The 12278-nt window shown below is 40.3% G+C and overlaps 1 long non-coding RNA gene across 1 annotated transcript in view; it reads right to left on the bottom strand.

The window, feature by feature from the left end:
* The window catches only part of LOC135309481 (uncharacterized), a 175871-nt gene that overhangs the window by 27125 nt on the left and 136468 nt on the right, over nucleotides 1-12278 (bottom strand). The window lies entirely within an intron of this gene.

Here is a 12278-nt window from a genome sequence, read left to right as displayed (position 1 = left end):
CTTTTTGGAGCATGCTCACAGCTATTTCCTAAATAATGAAAATTAAAATAGTTTCTTTCAAAGCTCTTGGAATTAATAAAAAAAGGAAGTGGCAACTCTAAGGAACATTTATTTAATTATTTTTTAACCAAACTATTCTTATGCAAGCAATATACAATGAAAACATTCAGATCCAAGCCTGGCCATTCCATTACTATTTTACATTTCTGCCTGATGTATTTCTCCTGGATTCAGGCACTTAACTTCACTGCCATCTGGTGAAATGAGGTGTTGGTTTTGATCCACTGTACTGGATCCCCATTATCCGAGGCTGTTTCTCCACTAACACAAAGGAAAGAGGGATAATGACTCCAAGGAAGTGCCTGAAGTGGGACAGCATAAAGGGCTACACCTCTGGCCATCTCCAAGTATTCCTGGCTGTGCAACCTTCCCCTTCCTTGTCTGAAATTCCAACATGTGTTGGCTGGGATGGTGGTCTCTCCTTACACCTGTTGACTTTCACTGTTGTGGGAGCTTCCCAATAATTTATATTTCTCTAAGCACACATGGTTTGGCATCAGGACAACAACAGCATTACAAACCCACCTTCCTTTCACACTGAATGTTAAGAGCTTAAAAAGACCAGATGAGTTTTTCTACAATTTCTGGAGAGTTTGGTACAGTGAATACACAAAGACCTTTACGTTATAGCCTTTGCTTCACAGGTCAGCTGAGCTCTTTATCTACCTGTCTTGTACACTCTGAGCTGCAACATTTGAGAGCTCTAAACCCAAATGTGAACCAAAGAAATGTTTGACTTTGAGCTGCATTTCACTTCAGAGATTTTCTATGCACCACTGCACACACACAAAAGGCAAATCTGATGGGAATACTGCATGAAAGGGTGTTGTCATCAGGTTTTGAGACCACTGTTGAAGACTCAAGACTTCAGATAAAAGCTCAAAATTTTGAAGTCTTCCTTGTAGTTAGTAATTTATATTTACACAGCCAGACAAGCAACTCATAACATTTTACATTTCTTCTAGAAATAAATCTTGCAACATCTGTGTGAGATAGAAACTTAAATATAGTTATTTTACAGATGAGGAAACTTAAGCACAGAGAAAAGTGCATGACTAAGAAACTGACATTTACTTTCAGTGTCTAAAATGGACTCTCAGGCATCTAAATGATGGCTTAAGTAGTCACATTCAGAAATGAGCATTTTGCTCCAATTAAAAAAAAAAAAGGAGCTGTCAGGTATAAAAATACATAAACCTCTAAAAATAACCTAGTTAACATCTTAGGCTGATTTAAAGACTTACAACTTCTACCTGGTGACTTTCCAAACAGCAGCCCTGGGGGAAAGCAGAGATCTAAATATTAATAACAGAATTTCTGCCACTGGACCTACTATTATTATAAAGAAAAGTGATTATTTTTGGCTTAAAAGTGTATGGTTGGGATGTTTATTTGTCACCTTGGTAAATGAGAAAAAAAAAAGCTAGAAACTTCAATTCACAAATAAAAGCACATAGGACATTTACCTACTACTATTGCCAATAGTTGGTCCATCTCATGATGAAAAATATAGGTCTTATAGCTACTAAAGAAAATTTTTGTAATTTTTTATAACAACAGGACATTTTTAAATAATTTTTTTTTTTTTTAGATATGAGGCATCTTTTCCCTAAGTGTCAACCCAAGGTATGCATTTAATTTTGATTTTTTTTGTGTCTTCAGATCTTGGTCACGCCACCTTCACACACCTGCCACTTCCCAAACCTCTTTTCTTCTCCTTGAGCACAGAAGATGGCCCAGACAATGCAGCAATCATTCAAATCACATCTCCAGCACACACGCTGGATCTGCTATGGCTCGCGCTGCTTCTATCCCTTGCAATAAATTTTAATCAGATACTTTGTACCCTGTTGTACTCTTGTCTGAAACCATCCAAAGTGCTGTTGTTGCTAAGGAAACCACTTCCCGTTATCCTCACGCTCATCTCCACTGCCTCCTTCCCTCCCTTTCCCTCTCCCCATGTTTTCCTTGGCTCCAAGGGGCAACCCTGGCACCACTGAGCCATTTACCCCCTCATACCTTGGGGTGCAAACTCCCTTGAAGCACATAAGGAATCCCTGCAACCAGAATTGGTGATATTTAAAGTGTGACCATCCTTGCACAGGCCCATTATTTAATTAGTCCCTGCACAGCAGGGAACAAGCCAATCCCAATGGCTGCAACAGTGAGGAGAAGCTCTAACCCACTGTGAAAAAAAAAAAAAAAAAAGCAAAAATTCAGCTCTGGTCTCTTCTTGCAGGAGAAGAAAGAAGAAATATGTGGAATGGAATATATGGGCTGGATAAGCAAATGTTTGGGTACTTCTCCTAAGGAGTGAAGTTTCAGACCCCTGCATTCTCCTGTGCAGAACCCTCCCACCACAAGAACCCCACTAGAGGAAGAGTTGTTTACCTCTTTCAGAGAAATCAAGTCCCCTGAGCCATTTGACTGCAGAATTGATTTCTGACCCTTTGCTTCCTTCCAGGCTCCTGGAGTTTAAATCATGAGGAAGGATGCTCGTGTTGGGAGTTTTATCTTCTCAAAGCTCTGAGTGGAACGTGCAGAGCATGGTTCCATCACCACAAGCACAAGGGAAAAATAAGGAAAGGGGAAATTTGGCTTTTGCTATGACCATGCTGCATGCCCAGAAGCAGAACTAAGCCAGGCTGTTAACTGAAAGAGGCAAGGGGAAGCACAGAAAGGAAACAAAGTCAACAATCATTAGAGAGCTTTCTTCTACTGGAATGGATAAAATAGCATTTGAATAATATTTCTAGATTTATTTGGTAAGTTTTTTTCAGGGAAAAGGAAATTCATTCAACACACACCATTCCCTAATGGAAAGGCCCCTTTAACTATATATTGTGGCTGGCAGTAATGGGAATTTTGACACATTTGCCCTTTTTCTACACTCATTACTCTTCTTTTGCTTTTAACCACACTCAGCTTTGTACAGGGGGGTGTAGAAGAGGCAAAAGGCAAAATTCAGAGCTAAATATTACAGAGCTAATATTACAGAGCTTTCTCTGTGTTTTTGCTTTCCCCAAATAAGCCTCCCTGCCACTAGTATTGAGTGTGAGGGACCTGCTGGGTCTGTTGCAGTTGTCCTATTGACTTTCTCTGGATGAATAAGTTCCTGTCAAGAGCAGCACTAAATATCCACTTTAGAAAAGCACTTTTAGCCATAAAGAGCACATTTTCCCTTCCTTTCTAGAGTCAGAGCCAGCGCTGCAAAGCACAATGAGAATGCAGTCTTTGGAGACAGATATAATTATAAGTAAATACTTCACAGGCATTAATTAGCAACATTTTTTCACCTGTGGTTTGTATAGGGAGTCAAACATCCCCCAGCAGAATTTGCTGCTGCTCCTATACTTGCTACCAACACTTCACAAGTAATAATTACACCAAGCACTTGTACTGCACCAAGATTCAGATACTAGAATAAAATGAATCTAAAACCTTAGTTGTGGATTTTTAATTTTTTTTTTACTCAAAAGCAGCTAAAATACAGATTTTGAATCAACTGCATGGCAGCCTCTTAATACTTTCTTGCGGTCAGAGCTGAATCAGGGATAGACTCTTTGCCAAAAAAATTCACAAAATTCTGGAATGCTTATTTGGGATTTCAGCTAATTTTCTGAAAAAAATCATTGAGAGGAGCGAAGCAATGGCTCATCTGCATTCAGCATCAGTGCCATAAGATGAAGGTTAAAGAAAAAACTGTACAGAAACAGGATAGCAGAGGAGACAAAAATAAAGGCCAGTGTATTGGTCTACAGCCTTGCAGAACAGCAGAGCAAATGCTCAGTGAGGAGCACAAGCCATGGGTCTGTGTTTGCCAGCAAAGAGAACAGCCAGTTTCTTTGGGCTGTGCATGTCCAAAGGCTCTGCAGTTTTAAATCAAAGGCTGCTGCTCTCACCCAGTTAGACAATACATTACTGATATAATACAGTAAAGGGCCTTAAAGAATTCCTGAAATTATTTTTCATGCAATAAATTTCAGAATTCTTGATTCACTTGGCAAAGTTCTTCCCTTTCCTTTAGGCACAAAACATAAAAGAAGTTGTTCCCTTGCTTTGTTGGGGTGATGTTCAGAGTTAAGGTTCCCATGCTGAATACAGAATGGAAATCCCACAGAGAAGCTCATGCATATATTGCTAAATTATGACAGAGGTTTTATTCTGGAGAGTATTATCATCAATAAACCTACACGTTATAGAAAGTTCAGAGGCAGGTGGGTGAGAAACATCAATATATTCATCTGAAAACGAAGTTAAATGTTAGAAAGCCTGGATTTGTTTTGCATAAGCCTTGGAACGTGTGCCACCAGCGTGGCCCTGGAGCAGCTTCAGGAAGCACTGGCTGTGAACACAGACTGGTGAAAACAGCACAGCCACTTATGGCTGTGACTCAGCATCATGAGTGTCTCCTGACACCCAGCCTGCTGCCACCACGTACTCCAAGGGCTCCTTCAGTCAAGCAGCAGAACCTGTGTTTTCATTCCTAAACACCTCCAGATTTGCTTATGAGGGCCTAGATCACCTCGTCCCTCAGCTGGGCAGAGGGGAACATTCACATAACCACCTCCAGATTTCCATCTGAGATGCAGAGTTCACTGTTTGAACATATGAATATGCAGTCAGGAGCTGTCAAAAAATCATGCAGCTATTCACTGGAACAAACAAGAGAGGAGAAATGTCTTAATATCAGAGCTGGCTTGACATTTCCCAGCATAACCAGATCTGGCCGTGGCCTGCAAGAAATCAATTCACAGAGAAGCCACAAATATCAGCTAATGCCTTAGTTCATAAACTTTTATCTGTGCTGGTATGAAAGACCTATTAAAGTAAATAGGGCGAGAGCCTCAGGCTCAGTTTGAGAGCCCAGAGCAGGTAAGAAGTCAAGCAGGCTCTTTGAAGTCTCCCTGGGGAAAAGACCAGGGATATCACTTGGAAAACAGCCCTAAAATTTTTTTCTTCATATACATTTCCCCTATTTCCCATACCCTGGACAGCCTGAACTAAAGAGATTGTTTAGTGCCTTAGTTTTGGTGAAGGTCATATAAATATTGATCACCACTGGAGAAGTTCAAAAAACTTTTTAAACTGATGCCTTTTGTTTGGCACCAATTAATTTTTATTCCCATATTTTGAAATTAAAAGTTCCCGATTCCACCTACTTGACAAATGATTTTGAGTATTGTGAAGAAGCTTTTCTAGGACTAGGTAAAACACTGGAAGATTTTTAAGGACTGCACTCCTTTAGATCTGTTATTTTTTACAGAAGGAAAGAAAGGTTAGAGTAGTGTACGGCATAAATAATTTCCAACTAATGACCTAAGACTTCAGGGTCAGGTCTTTCAGGAGTTTATTATTAATCTCTTGACTTCAACTGACTTGTGGTTTCATTTGTGGGATTTTTTTAAGAAAGAAAATAAGCAGGTCTTTCTCCTTTTAGAAAAACATTGTTAGTTTAGCTATATTCTCAGGTTTTCACAGATTAAGGTCTTGATTATGGTTTTCCTGAATGCATGGCATGTTTCTGATGAAGAGAAGGGCTAGAGAGCTATTTAAGTTGGTGACAGGATTTAACACTAATTGGGTCTACACTGGGGATTATTCTTACAGGTATTATTACAATGGAAATAGAGACAGCCAAGAGGACAAACATTTAGTGAAGATATGCACTAAATAGAACAGTGCTTGCAATAATTAATATTTCAGAAATCCATGAAACTAAATTGGCAGTAAAGAGGCAATTTCAACTTGGATTTCAGCTTTCTGCTCTAAAACCAAGCAAGGTCAAGGATAGGATTAATTTCTTCAGTACAAGTTATGGCCTTAGTGACTGTTTAAATTTTATATGACCATAGTGTCAATAAAACAAATAGGAAGGGAAGAGGCACAAGAAGAAAAAGAGTATTTTTTATCATCTGAATGGGGAAAAAAAAAATTTAAAAATCAAGACCCATTGGAATTTTCTCCATGGAATCATAGGATGAGTTGGGTTGGAAGTGACCTTAAAAGATCATCTAGTTACAACCCCCCTGCCATGGGCAGGGATTTAATCAGTAAGTTGGTTTCAATACCCAGACAGTTCTTTACCAACAGTACAAACATGAGCTGCAGAACCTTACAGCAGGTGCTAAGCATGCAATATCTAAATATAAAGACAACATCTCTGTATAGTAATCAAAATATTACATTTTTAAAGATAAAGCCTACTGAAAACGGACTTTTTCAGAAGCAGGTCTGATTTTCTATCAGGTGCCCTTTACTCATGAACACGTAAAAGCAACTCCCATTAAGGTGAAAAGCATGAATAACTGTTTAAAGTTTGTAGTGGAAGAACTTTTATCTCTTTTTTTTTTCCTTTTTTATTTCTTTTTTAATATGCTGAGAAGTTAAGGTATCTCCATTTGGAAATTGCTCCCTACAAATTCCACAGACTTCTGTGATGGCCGGAATGACCATGTGGTTTGCTAACCTGACCTTGGTGTCTTCTTTCTCTCAGGTGGAAGGAGGTAGCTGAACAAAACCCTTCCACTCTGGAGACAGACTTTGGAGCTGATTAGTCAGCCCCACACTTAAGTCTATTAATACTTACCACTATTGCCATGGTAGCAGGTTAAAGTTAGAAGTAACTAGATTTGAATAATTTAAATATGCTAAAAATACCAACTTCTGGGCTTAAGTGGTTCTATTTGTCACCTATAATGACAATTGCCACCTATGCTAGAAAGTCTCCTTGGAAAGCTTAGTCTCAGCATGTGTAAAATTTTCTATGTGATCATGCTCCAAAATCTGTGTCATAGTTCCACCTGCAGACACCAAAACCAATAGTTGTTGTTTCTCAGATATAGTGAATACACCCAGCTTGTTCTCTGTCATAAACCAAACCAAACCAGATAATTAGAAGGTTGAATCTAATTAGTTTGATTTGGTATGGCTCAGGCACCTCCAGATGAATTCATGTACAATTTCACAAGTTTCCCTTTTCCCACACATTTACATCGACACAGAGACTATAGGGGGAAAAAAAAGAATAATAAGCTTAGAATTTAAGAAGGAGTTTTTCAGTGCACATGTATAAGAAAACCTAGAAAAGATGCAAAGAATACTAAACTATATTGCCCTACCATCTAAAAATATTGACTATGCTTGGGAAAAAAACCAACCCAAATCAATACCAACCAACCAACAAACTAATACAGAACACAACAAACTAAACTATAAAAATTAACACTGTTTTTCAGAAAGGTGGTAAGAAAAGTTATGTCTCCTACATCAGTGAAACCCAAATGTAAGGTAAAATTTGTTCTACTTCCAAGAATTTCTGACTTGGTGCTCCAGACTCACTAAATTAATGCAGTGTCAATTCCAATCAATCCAACCCTCTCACCTAAGTAAAATCCTGCAGGTACATTACTGTTTCCAGGACTGTTTGACAGCAATGGGAAAGATACAGGGCTCAGAGTTAACAAAAAAAATTCAAAACCAGTTTCCATCTGTATTTAGCATAGACATCATATTTCAGATATTAGCTTGCCATCTTCATTTGTTAATTAAAAAAAAAAAAAACCTAACAGAACATTAAACATGTTCCTATTTTATCTTTCAACATGCAGATTATAGATGCAGGCCTACTGGTAGCAGCCTACTGTAGGATGTGGCTGGATGACATGCAGGTGCAAGGAGGAAAGATAATTTTAACACCAAGGGATTACAGCTACAAATTTACCTATCAGTAGCCCAGCTGGGAAGCTGATTAATAACACTGGATTGAAGATTTTGAGCGAAAAGTAAAAAAAAATGCAGAATACAGGAGGATATATGGTTGGCTCTGTGGTTTAATATAATTTGAGACTGGACAAGGTTTTTCACCTTCTAGGGGATTTAACAAAAAAAAAAAAGGCCTTTTTTTCTTATTTCTATTCCAGCCTATAGAAATGAAAACTTTTTTTTTAAATTTTATTTTAATATTCCCCCTTCCCATCCATCTGGTCCAACTTCTTCCTGCTGGTGAGACCATGAGGCCCTGGATCCACAAGGATCTGATCATCCACATCTGGGTGCAGCTGTGTCCATGTGTCTGTCCCAGCCCCTGAGGGGCAGAGCAGCCCTGTTTAGGTGGGTTATCAGGAAGGACTGACTGTGAAATGGCCCACTATGAACTGGCTCTGTCAAGCTGCCCACCGTGCAGAACTGAGGCCCTGGCAGGTCCAGACCCTGCCTGGGCAAGCATTGAGTTTTCCTAAAATGATGTTATCACACACAGGAACAGGAGGCTAATTGGGAAACAGGGCTGCAGCAAGGAGCTTCCAGGAGGGATTTTAAAGATAAAGAAGAGCCAGCTAAGCCCACAGAACAAGCCAATACTGATAGCTGTGTGAAATGCAGATGCAGGGAGCCAGACATGTTTGAAACTTGAGCTGTTGTTGTGACCGTGGATTCCCAGCACTGCTTCATTTGCTTCCCCCATTACATTGCCTCTCTGAGGTTCTGTGCTGGGCCAGCCTTCTCCTGGGATCATTACAAATATCTCAATTCAGTTTTCCAATAAAAATAGGAAAGTTGCAATTTAGCAGCACAGCTGCACTTATTGAAATAGCTCTGTCTCTGCTGGTGAGGGCTGCGAGGTGGAGAAGGAAGGGGAGAGGAGGAGCTGCAGTGCAGAGGAGCTGATTGGAGACAAACACAAAAAAGGCAGGGAAAGACAAGGAGACTTCACATCAGGAGAAGCCCCCAAGAGAAGCTGAGGTGATGCACATCAGCACAGGCTTTATTTCACTGTGTTCCTATTTAATGAATTAAGAAATCTTGTCTAAGTCAGAGCCAAGGCTGAGAGTTCACCCTCCTGCTCCATCCTGCTCTTTGACCTGTTCATGGTCCTCTGTACATTTATTGTACACAGATATATTTGGTATAATTCCAATAGATATTGTGTAGAATTACGCATAACCAGCAGCCTCAGTATCTCATAAAACAAGCAAAACAAAGACATCTGTGCAGAGCAATCATAAAGGTGAGCATCACACTGAGGAGGTGCCACCCTTGCTGAACTCATGGGACAGCATTTCACACCCTGTGTGTGCTGACCCACCTGTCACTCATGTTTCTCAACCAATTTAATTATATAAAATGAAGATTCTTATCAATGGGCAAGTATGACAAAGCTGTAGATGAACTTGCCCTTCAAAACAGATTTTGAAGGTCACCATTAGCAGTCTCAGCTGCCACAGTTTGAATTGGTACACCTAGGACTTCTGGCTTTATTTTTGCTCACAATAAGGTAAACAAAAGAATGAGAATATGAATTGTTAGCTAAAAAACCTGAAGGCAGAAGATGTAAAGATTCACAGAACAATTATGTTTATAATTCCAAAGGAACAGAAAAAGGAAAATCTACATTAAAAGGAAATGTCAGCACATGTGGAGAAATTGTCAAGACATTCTGTGGAATTAAAACAAAACAAAAAAACTCTTTAAAATTCAGGACAGCTGTTGTTAAAGGACAGCTTATTCAGGGCATAGTATCAAATAATCCTGATGCAGGGAAAATGGAAGAAATAGAGATCCAGGACCTCTTTAACAACCCAGATAATCAAAAAGGAATTGTATTTAAAGTGGAGTTGTGCTGAAAGTGGATATATAATTAAGGACAAGTGTAAATGAAAAGTACAAGTATGTAGGCATAGAATTGAAAAGACAGAGGCACAAAGCAAGTTATGACCGGCTAATGTAAACAAAAGCAGGAAAACAGTTCTAGAAATGCAACATTCATAAGAGAAGATAAAGAGCCAACAAGTTCCCTTATTTTGGTTATAATAATGGCAAATGCAGGAAAACTGAAGTAGCCAAAACCTGCCTTTCTTCAGTTTTCACTTAGAGTAATTACAGCCAGATACTAAAACAATTAATTTTAACTGGGAGCTAAAAGCATAGCACAGGAATATGAAAAGGAAAGGTTGAAGAATATTTAAGTTAGACATATTTGAGTTCTAAAGACAAATGAAATGCACTGTAAAGTACTCAAGGAATTAACTTTAGCCATCTAAGAACCATTAGCAATTATCTTTGAGAATTCAGAGGGCAGGGAAGTCCTGGGGGACTGGGGAAGGGCAGAGAGAGCACCAGCTCTGCGAAGAGAAGACAGAAAGAAGGTCCAAGGATTTAAAGATCATACAACCTTGCTTTTGTATTTTGGAGTCTATTAGAACTGTGCTTAAAATGAGGAGATAAAAATGTGAACATTTAGTGTGTGAATGTCTGGAAAGCAGATTAACCCTGTCACCAACAAGAGACACTGCTGACACTGAGGAGCACGTGGAAAGCTGCAGATGCAGTCTGGTGAGACTGCTGATAGCAAAATCAACTCTCATCACTTTCATAAGTAAACTCAGAAAGGAAGGTCTAAGAGAAGTTCTTGTGAAGCGTGTAGACAGCTGGTTTGAAAACAGCACTCAAAGCTTTTACCTTTGACCAGCCTCTAAAATGGAAAGATGCTGCCAGGGACTTTCCAGGGAAGGTCTGGTCTGGATTTTGTTCTGCATTCTCGTGCTGGCTTTGGCTGGGGCAGGACTGATTCCCGTGTGGAGCTGCTGGAAGCTGTGCATGACCCAGGGACACAGCTGCTTCTGCTGAGCAGGGACTGCACAGAGCCAGGGACAGTTCTGCTCCTCAGCCACCAGCAAGGGGGCTGGAAGGGCACCAGGAGCTGGGAAGGGGCACAGCTGGGACAGAAAACCCCGGTGGACCCAAGGAACATCCTGGAATATTTGGCATCATGCTCAGCATGTAACCTGGGGGGGAAAAAAGAGGGAACTGGGACCATTCTGAGCCCTGATTTCCTGGGGATGGCTGAACACCTGCCTGCCCATGAGCAGTGGTGGAGGAATTTCCTTGATTTGCTTTTCTTTGCTTGCATGAACAGCTTTTGCTTTATCTATTAAACTTTTATCTCAACCCACAAGGTTCTCACTTCTCCAATTCTTTGCCCAAGCCACTGTGGGGAAAGTGAGTGGCTGTGCAGGGCTTAGCTGGCAGCTGTGGCTAAGCAACAACAGTTCTTTAGCAAGAGATGCATGTTTTGACAAATACAGCTGTTTGTGTGGTCCCAAAGTAGCAAACAGATAATAGAGTAGCATTTTGCTAGAGGACTGGGAACAGTTATTTTAAGTTGGAGGCATTTCTGGAAAGGTTGTCTTCCACGAAATGCTGCTTGTAGTTACTGTGCTCAGCAAGCCTAAGTTACCTCCTGCTTCTGAAAGGAATCCTGCAGCAGAGCCAGGCACTGAGTGACAGTGCTGAGGACAGATATAAGGAGATGAGGATTTATCAGCTGAGATAAGGGGCTTTGGCTTCCTCATTAGTTACAGTCACTGTGGTTGAGCAACTGCATTGCCTCCTCCTCCTCCACACCAGGGGGGACAAAGCAAGCTACAAATGGCTGGGAATGCTGCATTTATCATCAGCTCCAATTCACTCCCAAGCTAAGCACTAGCAATGCAGTTGTATTTATAACTCATTCTGAGAGAAAAATAAAAATATTAATAGCCATTACAAAGAAGCAGCCATTTTGATGCAGTTTGATCAAACCCTATTTCTGACGTTGGGAATACAAGGAGCTTAGAGTCTCCACCACCACAGAACAACACAACACATGCAGGAATATTTTTCTTGAGATCAGCCAAGTATAAGGACCAGGCAGACCAGGTAGGGGGTGCTCATCTAATATAGCAATATTGCTCTTGGTACTCAAAGCACATCTTACTACGGAATCAGAAAATATTTTATCCCTTTTGTTAGATTTCCTCCACAGACCCCTGCAGAAAAAGATAAAGGACACACTTTCCCTCATGAAATCAAAATACCTCTTGAAGGTGCTTCCTCAAAACCTTAAAGTTTGAAAGTCACAACAAGTAACAAAAGACCAATGAGTCACAGTAAGAGAATACAGCACAGGAAACAGACTCTACAACTGTCTTTTCCTAAAGGAAAAATAACTCTTGAGATTGGCCCTTTCGTAAAAGGAAATAAAACACATTATGCACCTTAAAGGGCCCAGTGTTAGATATTGTAGAATAATAGAAGGATAAAGGTTTGGAAGGGACCTTAAAGCTCATCCAGTCCCACCCCCTGCCATGGCAGGAACACCTTCCCCTATCCCAGGGTGCTCCACCCTGGCCTTGGACACTTCCAGGGATCCAGGGGCAGCCACAGCTTCTCTGGGCACT

Source organism: Passer domesticus, chromosome 10 (assembly GCF_036417665.1).
Source record: "Passer domesticus isolate bPasDom1 chromosome 10, bPasDom1.hap1, whole genome shotgun sequence".
In the NCBI taxonomy this organism is placed as follows: Eukaryota; Metazoa; Chordata; class Aves; order Passeriformes; family Passeridae; genus Passer; species Passer domesticus.
The sequence above is the reverse complement of the archived record's forward strand: the minus strand, read 5'-3'. Positions and strand labels throughout refer to the sequence as shown.